The 14,062-nt window shown below is 46.9% G+C and overlaps 1 pseudogene; it reads left to right on the forward strand.

Annotated features, from left to right (window-relative positions):
* The window catches only part of LOC132097366 (12S rRNA N4-methylcytidine methyltransferase-like), a 96,910-nt pseudogene that overhangs the window by 49,613 nt on the left and 33,235 nt on the right, over positions 1 to 14,062 (forward strand).

Raw genomic sequence — 14,062 nt, forward strand, 5'->3', positions numbered from 1 at the left:
TTATCTACATGTTTTTGTGCTCTTTGTGTATCCTCCTCCTCTCACTAGTATTGAATGGCACACCAGGTGTACTCAAGCTGGTTGTTGTGACTCATCGTGTCGTCTTGTTCCCTTTAGCTCTGCCTGCTTTTCAGACGGGAGAGGGAGACAGCGTTGATGACCTCCTGTTCTGCTCATGCACGCACGCACCCCTCCACTAACAGCACTATCGATCCGCATGCTTCTGTCTCTTTCTCTCTAAGCCCATTGCCCCCAAAAAGCCCCATCTTTGTGCTGATGTTTTTAGGGAGGAGGTGGTCAATTTCAACTAACTCGTAACTAGTTTTTTTTTTCTGCTTTTGGTAATCCTAATAAAAGAGCATATTATCTAATACACAATCATGATACTTCTGAAATGTTTGTTTTTGCGGTTGAGATAAAATGTGTCCTTTGTACTACTATAGTATGCTAGAGCCACACCAGCGCATATGTTGTTGTTGTTCCTGTCAGTATCATAAGGGGGCAGTTGAATTTGAGGGCTGAAAGTGAGTCATCAATGGAGGAATAATCATTTAGCTCTAAAACACAGGAAGAAATTGAATCAGAGAAAAACAGTGATGCTCTTGTGCCAGGAAATCATTTCTTATATCCTTGGGCAAAGCACCACTAAAACATTAAATGTTTTAACAGTATGTCTCATTCACTCTTTCAGCTATTTATTAAAATCGTATGTCTGCATAAAGTGATCAGAACCTCTTTTATTTAATAATGGAAAATTGGACATTGAATCAGCTCGAGTTGCTGTCATTAAACTGGATTTATTAATTACAGTTGCAACAATTTCCTCACACAGTCCTTTCTTTAATCTGATCTTCTTAGAGTATCTAATTCTTTCCAAACCATAAATTAATTTGTGGCTTTTCGTGACAGAACAGTATGAAGGGTGAAGATTTTTTAGTTGCTATGGACACACAGAGCGAAAGCTTCATAGTGCTTCATTATTTAAGGGCTTTGACCTCATGCACTTGAGGGTACGGTGCAAAAAAATTTATGGATCTCCAGCGGATTCATTTGTAGATTATAAAACTATAGAAAGAAAATGAAAAACATGATTCAAACCTATGCGGAAAATCAGTGGAATATAAAGTAGGGGCATGAACATTCAAACTTGAAGATGAAAAAGGGAGTGACTCATACAAGCGCAGGCACTATCAGGCGTCTCTCCCATGAGGTGAACAGAAACCAAATTTCTTGCTCTTAACGTGAGATTAAATTAAAAATCATGCCTTGTCACATTCTGTCGCACAACCCTTGCTTTTGCTCTCACCAATGTATTTTCCCAGCTAGTACTAATGACACATATCTGTTACACATATCTGCTACTAATTATTCTGTCTTTGTGGTGTGCTGGAATCCACACAATGTAATGAAACCTGACTATGATTTAAATTTTGCAAGATATATTCCCAAAACATTTTTCTGAAGAAGCTGCTCTTTTCATTGCAATGAAGCCAGTGAACAGGAACTGTCAAGATAAAAAAAATCACCATAAAAATGGTTCAAATTTGATTAACTTGCTGTATTCCAAGTCTTCTGAAGCCTATTTTATTTTATTTTATTTTACAGTATTTTTAAATTTTTTATTTTATTTTAGCCTAGGCTAGGCTTTTCAGAACAGTGATTAGAGTGAAAGAAGCGATGAATGGGGTTTGATTTTTCAAATTGATTGGCACTTCAGGTGGAAAACAAAGAAAAACCTTGAACATTCTGAACTCAACAGATTCATCTTCAATGTTTATTGATTTTGTAAGTTTAGTTAAAGATGTGAATGAATCATAAGTTTAAATGGATAGTAGACATTTTAACAGCAAATATTTCGTGTCAGTGCTATTGAGGATGGATTTGTATTGTTTAGGGTATGACGTGTGGGTGGGTGGATGGCTCTGGGAAATGGACCCAAGGTGTAGCTGCCACTGTGGCTTTTTCAACAGGAAAGGGGCGATGACTCATGCATTGACTTTTGAGTGAAAACACAGGATAGTGTCTATAGTGTGAAAGTGCATGTTTGTAAGGAGAAGAAGAGGGAGAATGCGCAAATGTGTTTTCCGATCTCTTTGAAAAGTAGCAACAAACTTAATGGACATTGGCCTCATACTTAGAGCAAAATCAATTTCTGGTTGAACATTAAGCAGCTTTGTTCAGCCGAAAGTAGTTTTCATCATGGATTAAACATTTTACTTTTGTCTTTCTGTTCTGTTTTTTTTGTTTGTTTTCCAACAGGTTGTCCTGGACTTGACCTTTGGGGCCGGTCACTCAAAGGCCATCCTGCAGTCGGTTCATGGTGTAACCGTAGTGGCGGCAGATCGTGACCCCACAGCGTAACAAATGGCTCAGCATTTAGCTGAAGAATGCTCGTGAGTTTACTCTTTAATCAAAGTCGGACACAGTACAGGAGCTAAACAGTCAGCAGAACCAGACACGTGTCTTAATACGTTCCTGGGACCCGCTCAGTCCTCGTTGCGATCAAGTGGGTGATGGTCACGGGGCTCTGTGGTTTTTGTTTGTGTCAGAGAGATATCCTCCAGTGCAGATACAGAATCCCCGCTCTCACCCACGCTCAGTCGAAGGCCCCAGCGTCTCATTTGTCAACGGGGCCTAAGGCTTCAGTGACAGGGAGAGACGCTGCCGCCTACGCAGGTTCCCCTGTTTCCTGCGTGAGAGAGTGTAGGATGAGGAGAGAGAGAGAGAGAGAGAGAGGGAGAAAAAGAGCTAGTGTTTAATAAAAGAGAACCAGAAGAGAAGTCATGAGGGCTTTGCGGGTGTGTGCGCGTGTGCATGAGGCAGCACTGAAGAAAGCTCCAAATGAGATGTTCCTGACTCTGCAGCGTGGGTAGAGATACCTCTTTACGTGGATTCCGGGGAAACCTGTCTCAGAGGGACCGCTGCTACAGAAACCAACGTAGGAGAGAGGAATGAGAGAGGGAGGGTAAGAGAGAGAATCAGGACAAGCTATTCTGTCAGCAGCTATATACTCCACCAATAAGGCCTTTGACTCCCACTCATCATGAGAGGCTGGAGAAGCTGAAGAAATCATGCAATTAGCCAATATTATTGGATGGCTATGTAAGAGGAGCAGGCAGCCCACACAATCATCTCTCGCTTTCTCCTCTCCTATACACTCTTCTCTTCTCGTCTTGTTTTCTCTCCTCTCCTCTTCTTTTCTTTTCTCTTTTCTTCTCTTCTCTTCTCTTCTCTTCTCTTCTCTTCTCTTCTCTTCTCTTCTCTTCTCTCCTTCATTCATCTTTCTTTGTCTTGTCTTCTTCGCTCCTCTTTTGTCCTCTCCTATTTTTCTAATCTCCTCTCTCTTCTCCCCTCATCTTTCCTGTCTTCTTTCTTTTCTTTTCTATTCTAGTCTCATTTCCTTTCTCTTCTCTTCTTTAATTCAATTAAATTCAGTTCGATTTAAAATTGCTTTATTGGTATGACTTTAAATGATACAGTATTGCCAAAGCTTAGTATACATGTAAAAAAAATAATAACATTAATAATAATTAAATGAACATCACAGTAATATAATTGAATGTGATAACATCTTAGAAATATTAAACTGTAATAAACTATAATGTGTGAACATTTGATACCACAGTCTTTAACTTAAACTCTTTAACTCTTTATCTTTCACTCGTCTCGTCTCGTCTCGTCTCCTCGATGTGATCACATCACATCACATCTCCTGTCCTCCTCACATCACATCACATCACATCTCCTGTCCTCCTCACATCTCCTCTCCTCTCCTCTCCTCTCCTCATCACATCACATCACATCACATCACATCACATCACATCACATCACATCACATCACACCACATCACATCTCCTCTCCTCTCCTCATCACATTTTCTCACATTTCCTCTCCTCTCCTCTCCTCTCCTCTCCTCTCCTCTCCTCTCCTCTTCTCTCATCACATTTCCTCTCCTCTCCTCTCCTCTCCTCATCACATCTCCTCTCCTCCTCATCACATTTTCTCACATTTCCTCTCCTCTCCTCTCCTTTCCTCTCATCACATTTCCTCTCATCTCATCACATCTCCTCTCCTCTCCTCACATCACATCTCCTCTCCTGTCCTTCTCTCATCACATCTCCTCTCCTCTCATCACATCACATCACATCACATCACATCACCTCACCTCACCTCTCCTCTCCTCTCCTCTCCTCTCCTCTCCTCTCCTCTCCTCTCCTCTCCTCTCCTCTCCTCTCCTCTCCTCTCCTCACATCACATCACATCACATCTCCTGTCCTTCTCTCCTCACATCACACCACATCACCTCTCCTCTCCTCTCCTCTCCTCTCCTCTCCTCTCCTCTCCTCTCCTCTCCTCTCCTCTCCTCTCCTCTCCTCTCATCTCATCTCATCTCATCTCCTCATCACATCACATCACATTTCCTCTCATCTCATCACATCTCCTCTCCTCTCCTCACATCACATCACATCACATCTCCTCTCCTGTCCTCCTCTCCTCTCCTCTCCTCTATCACATCACATCACATCACATCACCTCTTCCCTGGACCATCACCTGCTAACAGACTTGTACAGCTGACAGAAGAGCAAATCAGACTTTGTTGTCCTTATGGCCCCTCTGGTCCTTATCCTATTCACTATTCTCTCATCCTTTTGACTGAGAGGATAGAAAGGTGGCAAGGTGTTAAGACATTGGCGTCAGTCATAATTAGACACAGAATCACAGTCATGCTAGAAGGGAACCACGTCATTGATGATTTCAGTACCTTCTGTTGCCTCAGTACCTTCTTGTCACTTTAACATTTGCTCAGTAAATAAATTAATAACATCAAGATTTATTTCACTTTGTTCGAATACAGACGTTCTGTTATCCAGTATCAGTATCATGATGTGATATCCTTGATATTTGTTTTTAAAAACTTGATGAACACGTTTAAGATGAAGTCACTTTTCCTTTGCTCACAGATGAAAGAAATGAAAAGACAAGAAAAAAAGATTTACAAAGCTAACCTGTGTCTAGTAATAATCTACAGCATGCATTGCTTAAACAAGTCTTTCTCTAGGTGACCACCCAATGAAGAAACAGTTTCCCACTTCACCACAAAAAAGAGAGATTGTTTAAAGTGGGCCATATGATGCAATTTAAATTTTTTCTTTCTCTTTGGAGTGTTACAAGCTGTTTGTGAATAGATAAGATCCCTAAAGTTGCAAAGACTAAAGTCTCAAACCCAAAGAGATATTCTTTTTTTAAAGTTAAGACTTGTTCACGCCCTCTTAAAATGCCTCCTTTTAACACACCCCACTATTTCTATGTCACTGTGTGGGAAGATTTGCAAAATGCTGCCCAAATGTTCACGCAAAGAAAGAAGGTGTAACTTTGATTCTCGCTGTTGTATTGTTGTTGTCGCGGCTGCTGCCATGTCATGGAGACGGCAAACTACGTTGTTTGGCCGACCATAAGAGGACACAACAAGAAATCAGTGGTTAAGTTGTATTTACAACCCTGTTCCAGAACAGTTAAACCCAAACATTCAGATTTGTGCAGCGCATTTTATGGAGAACTGTTTCCTGATCCTATAGCCTACAATGCGTCTATACACAAAGGCTGTTTCTATAAAGTGGGGCAGTTCCAAATTTACAAGGACAGTCTGGGGCTTCTGACTCACAGCCTGCAGTGGTGGAAAGAGTACTGAAAATTTGTACTTAAGTACAAGTACTGTACTTGAAAATACTCAATTACAAAATAAAATACTCAATTACAAAAGTACTCCTCTCAAAAATACTCAGAGTACAAGTTACTAGTTACTTTTTAGCTGGCAACCTATGTGGATGGATAATAGCAACTTTGAACAAAAAACACTTTTATCTTATTGATGTTAATTAGTGGTCATGATACAGGGATTTCTTACTTCACTACCTTGGTTGGATAGGAGTGGTTAAAGGTGTCCTATTATGCTCTTTTATAATGTCTTGAATTAGTTTTGGGGGTGTACTAGAACATGTCCTCATGCTTGGTGGCTCGAAAAACACATTAATTTTCACATAATTTACATTATTACAGTACCTTTCTCCCCAGCTTGGCACACATTTTTCGATTAGTTCCGGGTTTGATGAAGACCTGCCTTCTGAAAAACAAAATGTGTTGTGATTGGTTAGCTGTCCCAGTGTGTTGTGATTGGTGAACAGCTCAGACGGTGTTTCAGTACTGCCTGGCCCCTGCAAAAGCAGCAAGTTCCCTCTGCGCCGGTAGCAATAAGGATGTCATCAATATTGCCATATCAATTTGATATTGTTTTGGAAAACATAGCTGTAGTCCAAACAAGCTGTTTATTATAGTTTTTGAAAAGGGATTTAAAAAATATTAAGTATCTCCCTTTGGAGTGGACTTTGAGATTTGTAACTTTGTAGATCTTTGTTATGCCCAAACATACACACTACACATGGACTAAAATTCAAAAAGTGAAAAAAAGCATAATAGGACCCCATTAAGAATATCTGCTTGTTACGTCTGACATCATCCTTCACCACTTCTGGGACCTATATGCTCTGCCAGACGCCCCCCAAAAAACTACAAACTGATTCAGCTAAAATATTAGTGTCTGAGACACTGTGAGCACGGAGACTGTAGAGTGCACAGCAAATTACTCTTAGCTTAAATACGTAATATTAACGAAATAGTGTTAATAAAAGGCTGCTGAGATAATATTCTCAAGTGAAATGAGTAGAGGCTCGGACCCGGAAACAGCAGTCATTACGTCATCCTTAACAAGAGGATTCTCCCAAGCCATCAAACTGTCTTTATTAAAGCATGTCAGTTCCAGAGCTGGAAGCGACGGCTGACAATTTTTTTGTCCCAGTGTATTGACTTGCATGGTTCAATTGCTTGCTACAAGACTACTGTACTAAAAAAGCACTAAAAAAGCAAGTAGGGTTATTTTTGATTTCATGATGTACAATCATTTTCAATACCATTGGCAAATCTACCACATACTGTATACTGCCATATACCTGTAGATATATATATATATATATTGTGAGCCGTGTCCCGGGCACCTATCAGCGTCGCCCTGGCAACGGAGGAGATCCACCTGCACACAATCACCGCGGGCTGATCGGTCCCAGCTGAAGACGCTCAAAGGGCGACTACAAAAGCTGCACCTGAGAAGACACGGGTGAGAAAGCTCTCCAGAAGATCGCCAGCTAATGTTGTGTCTCTTATCTCTCCAGAAAGGGAGTGACCGACCAGCACCGGACACGATTCCCCTTGCACTCAGCCGGCCGGCAAACAGGATCACGCAGCACCGAGGACGAGCACCGGACACTTCTGGCACCTTCACGTTCACAACCACTAATAAATACACCAACCTAAACCTTCATCACAGCCTGCCGTGTGATTCTTCAGCCTGCGACACTGGTGGAGAATGCGGGCAAACTGCTGAAGAATCACCGGCATCACCACTCCAGTTACTCACCGGTTTGTTTGTGTTTTTTTGTCCCCTTCTCTATGTTTCGTCAGGCGGTGACTCATTCCCCAGCCATGGAGGAACTCCTCAAACACCTGACGGAGATCAGTATTCGACAGCAGCAAATCGTTGAACATATGGCTACTCGGCAGGGAGAGACAGAGCGCGAAGTCGCCGCTCTGCGCTTTGCGGCTGCCCAGCGGGTCCCACTGCCGGATCCTCGCGCTCAAGCCACCCAGCTCCTGCCGAAGATGACCGCCAACGACGACGTGGAGCATTACCTGGGCATGTTCGAATCCATAGCCACACGAGAGGACTGGCCCCGCGAGAGCTGGGCACGGATACTGGCCCCGTTGCTGACAGGAGAACCCCAGCGGGCCTATTTCTCCATGCCAGCCGGCCAGAAAGAATCATACGACGGCTACGGAAGGAAATCCTGGCCCGTGTGGGTCTGTCTCCCGTCGCCACGGCCCAATTGTTCCGGAAATGGGAATACAACAGCCAGTTGCCAGCCCGTGCCCAAGCCGCCGAACTCAACCGCCTCGCCCACCACTGGCTGCTCACCGGGGACCCCAGCGCTGCCCAAGTGGCCGAACGCGTCGCCGTGGACCGGTATCTGCATGCCCTGCCACGCCCCCTTCGGCAGGCAGCAGGAATGAGGAACCCGCGGACCGTAGGAGATCTCGTCGAGGCAGTCGAGCTAGTGGAAGCAACGTTACGACGAGAGGCTGGGGAGCGAGCACCGCCGTTTCCCCGGAGGGTGTACCAGGAGCGACGCACGCCAGAGGGCACCCTGCGCGCAGTCAGCAGGTCGGCGGTTCACCCAGCCTGCTAGCCCGGCCGGGAACTGCCCGTAGAAAAAGGACCTCCGCCGAGCTCCCCGACGGACTCCTGCCCTCCTGGCCTCAGACAGCGCCCGAGATGGTGAGTCCCCCCCCCAAAGTTCTAACATTTTTTATGATGTCTTCCAACAGGTTAGGGGTGGGGGAAAATTTGTGGAGGAGCAGCTCGGGAAAGATCGGCTAAAATATTGCTGGAAACAAGTACGGGTGCTTTGAGGGAAAGGAGGTCCATCCACCACCGCACCCGACCCCACACTTTGTGGTCCAGAATGGCCTGCTGTACTGTTTCGCGCAGCGGAGAGGGGAGGAGGCGAAACTGCTGGTGGTCCCACACACAAGGACACAGATGGTTATTGAGCTCGCCCATTCCCATCCGATGGCTGGCCACCTGGGGGCGCAGAATACTACTTTTTTAGACTCCGGGAGCGCCGTAAGCCTGGTCCAGTCCTCTATATTTCCCCCACGGGCGGGAACCAAAGCTCGCATATCCATCACATGCGTCCACGGTGACACCCAGAGTGTACCTACCCGAGTGGTGACCATCTCCACGAAGGCCGGCACCGGGCCTCTGGAAGTGGGCGTGGTCAAGGACTTGCCGGTACCCGTGCTGCTGGGGAGAGACTGGCCAGGCTTTGTTCAGCTACTCTGCCGAGTCACCCAGCCTGCCAGCCTGGCCGGGAACTGCCCATAGAAAAAGGACCTCCGCCGAGCTCCCCGACGGACCCCTGCCCTCCTGGCCTCAGACAGCGCCCGAGATGGTGAGTCCCCCCCCCAAAGAAAAAACAGCTCCGGACCACCGTCTACCACCCTCAGACCGATGGGCTGGTTGAAAGGTTCAACCAGACGTTGAAGCAGATGCTCCGTCGCGTGGCTGCGGACGACCGACGGGATTGGGACCAAATGCTGCCGTACGTCCTCTTCGGCATCCGGGAAGTCCCCCAGGCCTCCACAGGATTCACACCTTTCGAACTGCTGTTCGGGCGGCAGCCCCGTGGCCTGCTCGATTTCGCCAAAGAGGCCTGGGAGCAGCAGCCAACCACCCATCGGACCACGATCGAGCATGTGAGGGAAATGAGGGAAAGGATCGACCGCGTCATGCCCCTCGTCCGGGAACACCTGACAGAAGCCCAGGAAGCCCAATGTAGATGGTACGACCGGGCGGCCCAACTACGGGAGTTCCAGCCAGGGGATTACGTGTTGGTCCTGGTCCCCACGGCAGCATATAAATTCCTCGCTAAATGGCAAGGCCCGTATATTGTCATGGAGAAAGTGTGGCCCGTGACCTACAGAGTACGCCAGCCTGGACGAAGGAAGGAAAGTCAACTATACCACATTAACCTCCTGAAGCGCTGGGAGGGGACGAGGACTCAGGTCGCCGCACTCGCCGCCACCTCTCCCGCGGTTGTTGACATCAGCCCCCAACTGTCGGCCGCCCAGAGGACGGAGCTCCAATATCTGGTTGGTCAATTCTCTGATGTGTTCTCTCCACGTCCCTGGAGGACCCGCATACTCCAGCACGACGTACGCACACCTCCATGGACCATTGTGTGGCAGCGGCCCTACCGAATCCCGGACGCCCGGCAACACGCCGTCGAAAGGGAGGTTCAGGAGATGTTGAAGTTGGGAATCATCGAGCCCTCCCGCAGTCCCTGGTCCAGTCCCATAGTCATGGTCCCAAAACCGGACGGCACCCTCCGGTTCTGTAACGACTTCCACTGCATTAACGAGGTCTCCGAGTTCGATGGATACCCGATGCCCCGTGTTGACGAGCTGCTCGAGCGGCTGGGGAGGGCCCGGTTTATTTCCACGCTGGACCTCACCAAAGGCTACTGGCAGGTACCATTAATAGAACCCACCAAAGCAAAGACCGCCTTCTCCACTCCCAGTGGCCACTGGCAGTACCAGGTTCTCCCCTTCGGGCTGCATGGAGCTCCAGTCACGTTCCAACGGATGATGGACATCTTGCTGAGACCCCATCAGGCTTATGCCGCGGCCTACATCGATGATGTCGTCATCCACTCGGAGACCTGGGAGGACCACCTGGAGCGGCTCCGGAGGGTGCTTCTCGAACTGCGGTGAGCTGGGCTCACCGCCAATCCCAAGAAATGCCACCTGGCCCTACCTGAGGCAAAATACCTCGGTTTCCGGGTGGGCCGGGGTCTGATCCGTCCGCAGGAAGGAAAAGTGGCAGCCATTCTCTCGGCCCCGAGGCCCACCTCCAAGAAGCAGGTACAGGCCTTTTTGGGATTGGCGGGGTACTATAGGTGCTTCATACCCAACTTCTCCTCCCTAGCGACAGCCCTGACAGACCTCACCAAGAAGGGACAGCCGGAGAAGGTGAGATGGGGAACCCCGGAAGAAGAGGCATTCAAGAGGGTAAAAGCGGCGCTCACGTCAGAACCGGTATTGCGAGCCCCTGACTTTAACTGTCCCTTCTTGTTGCAGATGGATGCATCCGACACCGGGTTGGGAGCCGTGCTATCCCAGATACAAGATGGTGAGGAACACCCGTTGGTCTACATCAGCCGAAAGCTGTCCACAACAGAACAACGGTACGCGGCGGTGGAGAAGGAGGCGCTGGCCGTAAAGTGGGCAGTCCTGGAGCTGAAGTATTATCTCCTGGGATGGAAATTCACTCTCATCACCGATCACGCCCCTTTGCAATGGATGGCCCGTGCGAAAGATACCAATGCCCGGGGCTCGCGGTGGTTCCTGGCGCTCCAGGACTTCCACTTCGACGTGCGGCATCGAGCTGGAGCCGCCAACGCCGAGTGACCGACCAGCCCGCCACCTGAGCACCGGACAACGATTCCCCTTGCACTTAGCCGGCCGGCAAACAGGATCACGCAGCACCGAGGACAAGCACCGGACACTTCTGGCACCTTCACGTTCACAACCACTAATAAATACACCCTCCGGGGCTTTAAACCTTCATCACAGCCTGCCGTGTGATTCTTCAGACCGCGACAATATATATATATATATATATATTTGTCTATCCATTTTTTCAAGGCACTTATTATTTCAAGCTTTGAAATTGGTTTAAATCCAAGTCTTCTAAAAAGACACATTCACTTTATATGATGAATATATTTTACATAGGCTTTTATTTACACTTAAATATTATGCCCCCAATTACCATTAAAAAAATCTCAATCTTAAACATTTGCTCATTCTGTGTATTTGTGTCATTAAAATATGGTGACTTACAGCACAAGGGAGCTTAAGAGCCATATACAGTATGCTAGTCCTATTTATGTACATAAATAGAACATCAGATGGCTTTGACCTGTAAAGACTGTACAATGTAATGATGCAGTAGACAGACTAAGATATTTATATCTACAAATCAGACAAATTCTCCTATTCCAAAAAATTTCTAGCAAAAATTAACATTTTAAATTAAAGTTCTATATTTGTTTAAAGACTTTCTGGTGCATTTCACTTACAACCAATACAATTTCTAGAATGATTTTCATCGGTCAGGTGTGGATCTATTCTGAATGGTTGATAACATTTGACAAAATTTAATCCAGGAGCAAAGAGAAATAATTTCTACTTTAAAAGTACTGAGAGATCGCAACTGCACACAGTCTGCGTACAAGCAGTCCATTTGTAAATTAGGCCTATTTGAAAGTTCGGATCCAGTTTTCTGCGATTACATGACAGTGTTCTCATGTTACAATAAAGCGCTCGCCACATTTGCGCAGGAATTATTATAATAATGCGGAATACCTGCAATCGTTAGGTTACTAACGTAACCCCGGTTCTCTGATAACATGAAGTGAGGTATCTCACTATGGGACTGCCTCAGGCGTGGCCGATCGCAGAAGCACAAATAACACCACGACTGCCAACCATGGCAGACCAATCGCTGCAGCGATCAGGGAGTCCTGCTCCCTGTATATAAACCGCAGCTACCTGCCATTTCGTCATTCTCGCATATCTCTTCTCCGTGCAGAATAGGCAAGTAGGGCAATGTTTGTGAGATACCTCACTTCATGTTATCAGAGAACTGGGGTTACGTTAGTAACCTAACGTTCTCTTTCTAACATTCGTTCGGTATCTCACTATAGGATATAGACAACTCCCGTATTGCCGATATGCTGACGAAGCAGACTAAGAAAGGCTAAGTAATTTTCTGAATCATAGCTCCCGACGGAGGTGAAAACGGTTTAATAAAATTGCATTATACAACCTGACTACTCACTTCTAGAACTGAATGGGCCAGAGAGGGCTCTGTCACATCCAGTCTATAAAAACAAAAAATGTGTGCGGAGAAGATCAGCTGGCTGCCGCGCAAATATCCTGAATAGAGATGCCTCTAAACAGAGCCCAGGAACTAGCCATACCTCTAGTAGAGTGTGCTCGTAGTCCTATTGGGGGCTCCAAATTCGAATTATTGTAACATTATACGATAGCCTCCACCACCCAATGGGAAAGGCATTGACGGGAGATAGGTCTTCCTCTGTAAGAATCAGCCCACGAGACAAACAGCTGAATGCTCTTACGAAGTGTATGTGTTCTCTGAACGTACATATGCAGAGTACGAACAGGACATAAAGTGTGCAACCTCTCCTCCTCTGGGGATGCAAAGGGTGGTGGATGAAAAGCTAGCAGGTTCACTGATTGAACTGCCCCAGCGTGATCAAACACTTTGGGTACGAACGCAGGGTTAGTTCTAAAAGTGACTTTTTGAACACACGGAGCGAACATCATACATGAGGAGTGAACTGATAAAGCATGTGGTTCACTCACCCTTTTTGCTGTAGTGAGAGCGAGCAACAGAGCCATCTTTAGAGCTAGTAGCTTCAAGGCAATTTTATCAATGAGTTCAAAAAGGGCTTTTGAGAGCGCGTTCAGAACCACGGACAGGTCCCAGGGCGGGACCAGCGGCTTCGATACTGGGTGTAACCGACGTTCACCTCTCATAAATCGACAGACGAGAGGGTGCTGGCCAATAGTACCTGAGTTAATACCCATGTGACATGCCGAGATAGCCGACAGATAAACCTTAACCGTAGAAAAGGCTCTGCCCTTATCTAGAAGGTCCTGTAAAAAGACCAGCACATCCGAAACTGAACACCAACTCTGCGCACCAACTCTCAAACACCCTCCATTTGAGATTATATAAAGAGCGCATTGAGGCAGCCCTCGTGTTCTGAATTGTCTCAGTCACTTTTGGAGGTAACCCAGCTGCATCCAGATTTAGCCTCTCACGGGCCAGGCCCAGAGAGCTAGTTTCTGAGGGGAAGGGTGAAATATTTCCCCCCGTGCTTGTGAGAGGAGATCCCTGCGTGCTGCTAACGGCCATGGCTGGTCGTAGAGCAGTTGCGCAATCTCCGCCACCCAAAGTCTCCGGTCAGTATGGCGCGATCAGAATCATTACATGTTTTAGTTCCCGAACCATTCGTAGAGTCGGCTCGATCAGGCTCAACGGAGGGAAAGCGTAAAGCAATACCATTTATGTGCTTCTCTCTCAGTGCCGAAGACCAAACTCCCCTCACTGTTCTGCCCTCGAACACTGCCCCCCAGCCCGTGAGAGATGCATCTGTTGTCACCATTTTCCTCAATAGTACAGGACCCAGAGGACATCCTGTCCTAAAAAAAAAGACTGGCCTCTCCAATGACAGAGAGCGCTCATGCGTTCTGGTGAGACTCGCACTCTGCGGCTGAAACGTCTCGTGGGGCGAATGCCATGTGACGCTGTCCAGTTCTGAAAATCCCTCATTCTCAGCAGTCCCAGGGGAACCACTGAC

The sequence above is a fragment of the Carassius carassius genome, chromosome 2 (assembly GCF_963082965.1).
Source record: "Carassius carassius chromosome 2, fCarCar2.1, whole genome shotgun sequence".
Lineage (NCBI taxonomy): Eukaryota > Metazoa > Chordata > Actinopteri > Cypriniformes > Cyprinidae > Carassius > Carassius carassius.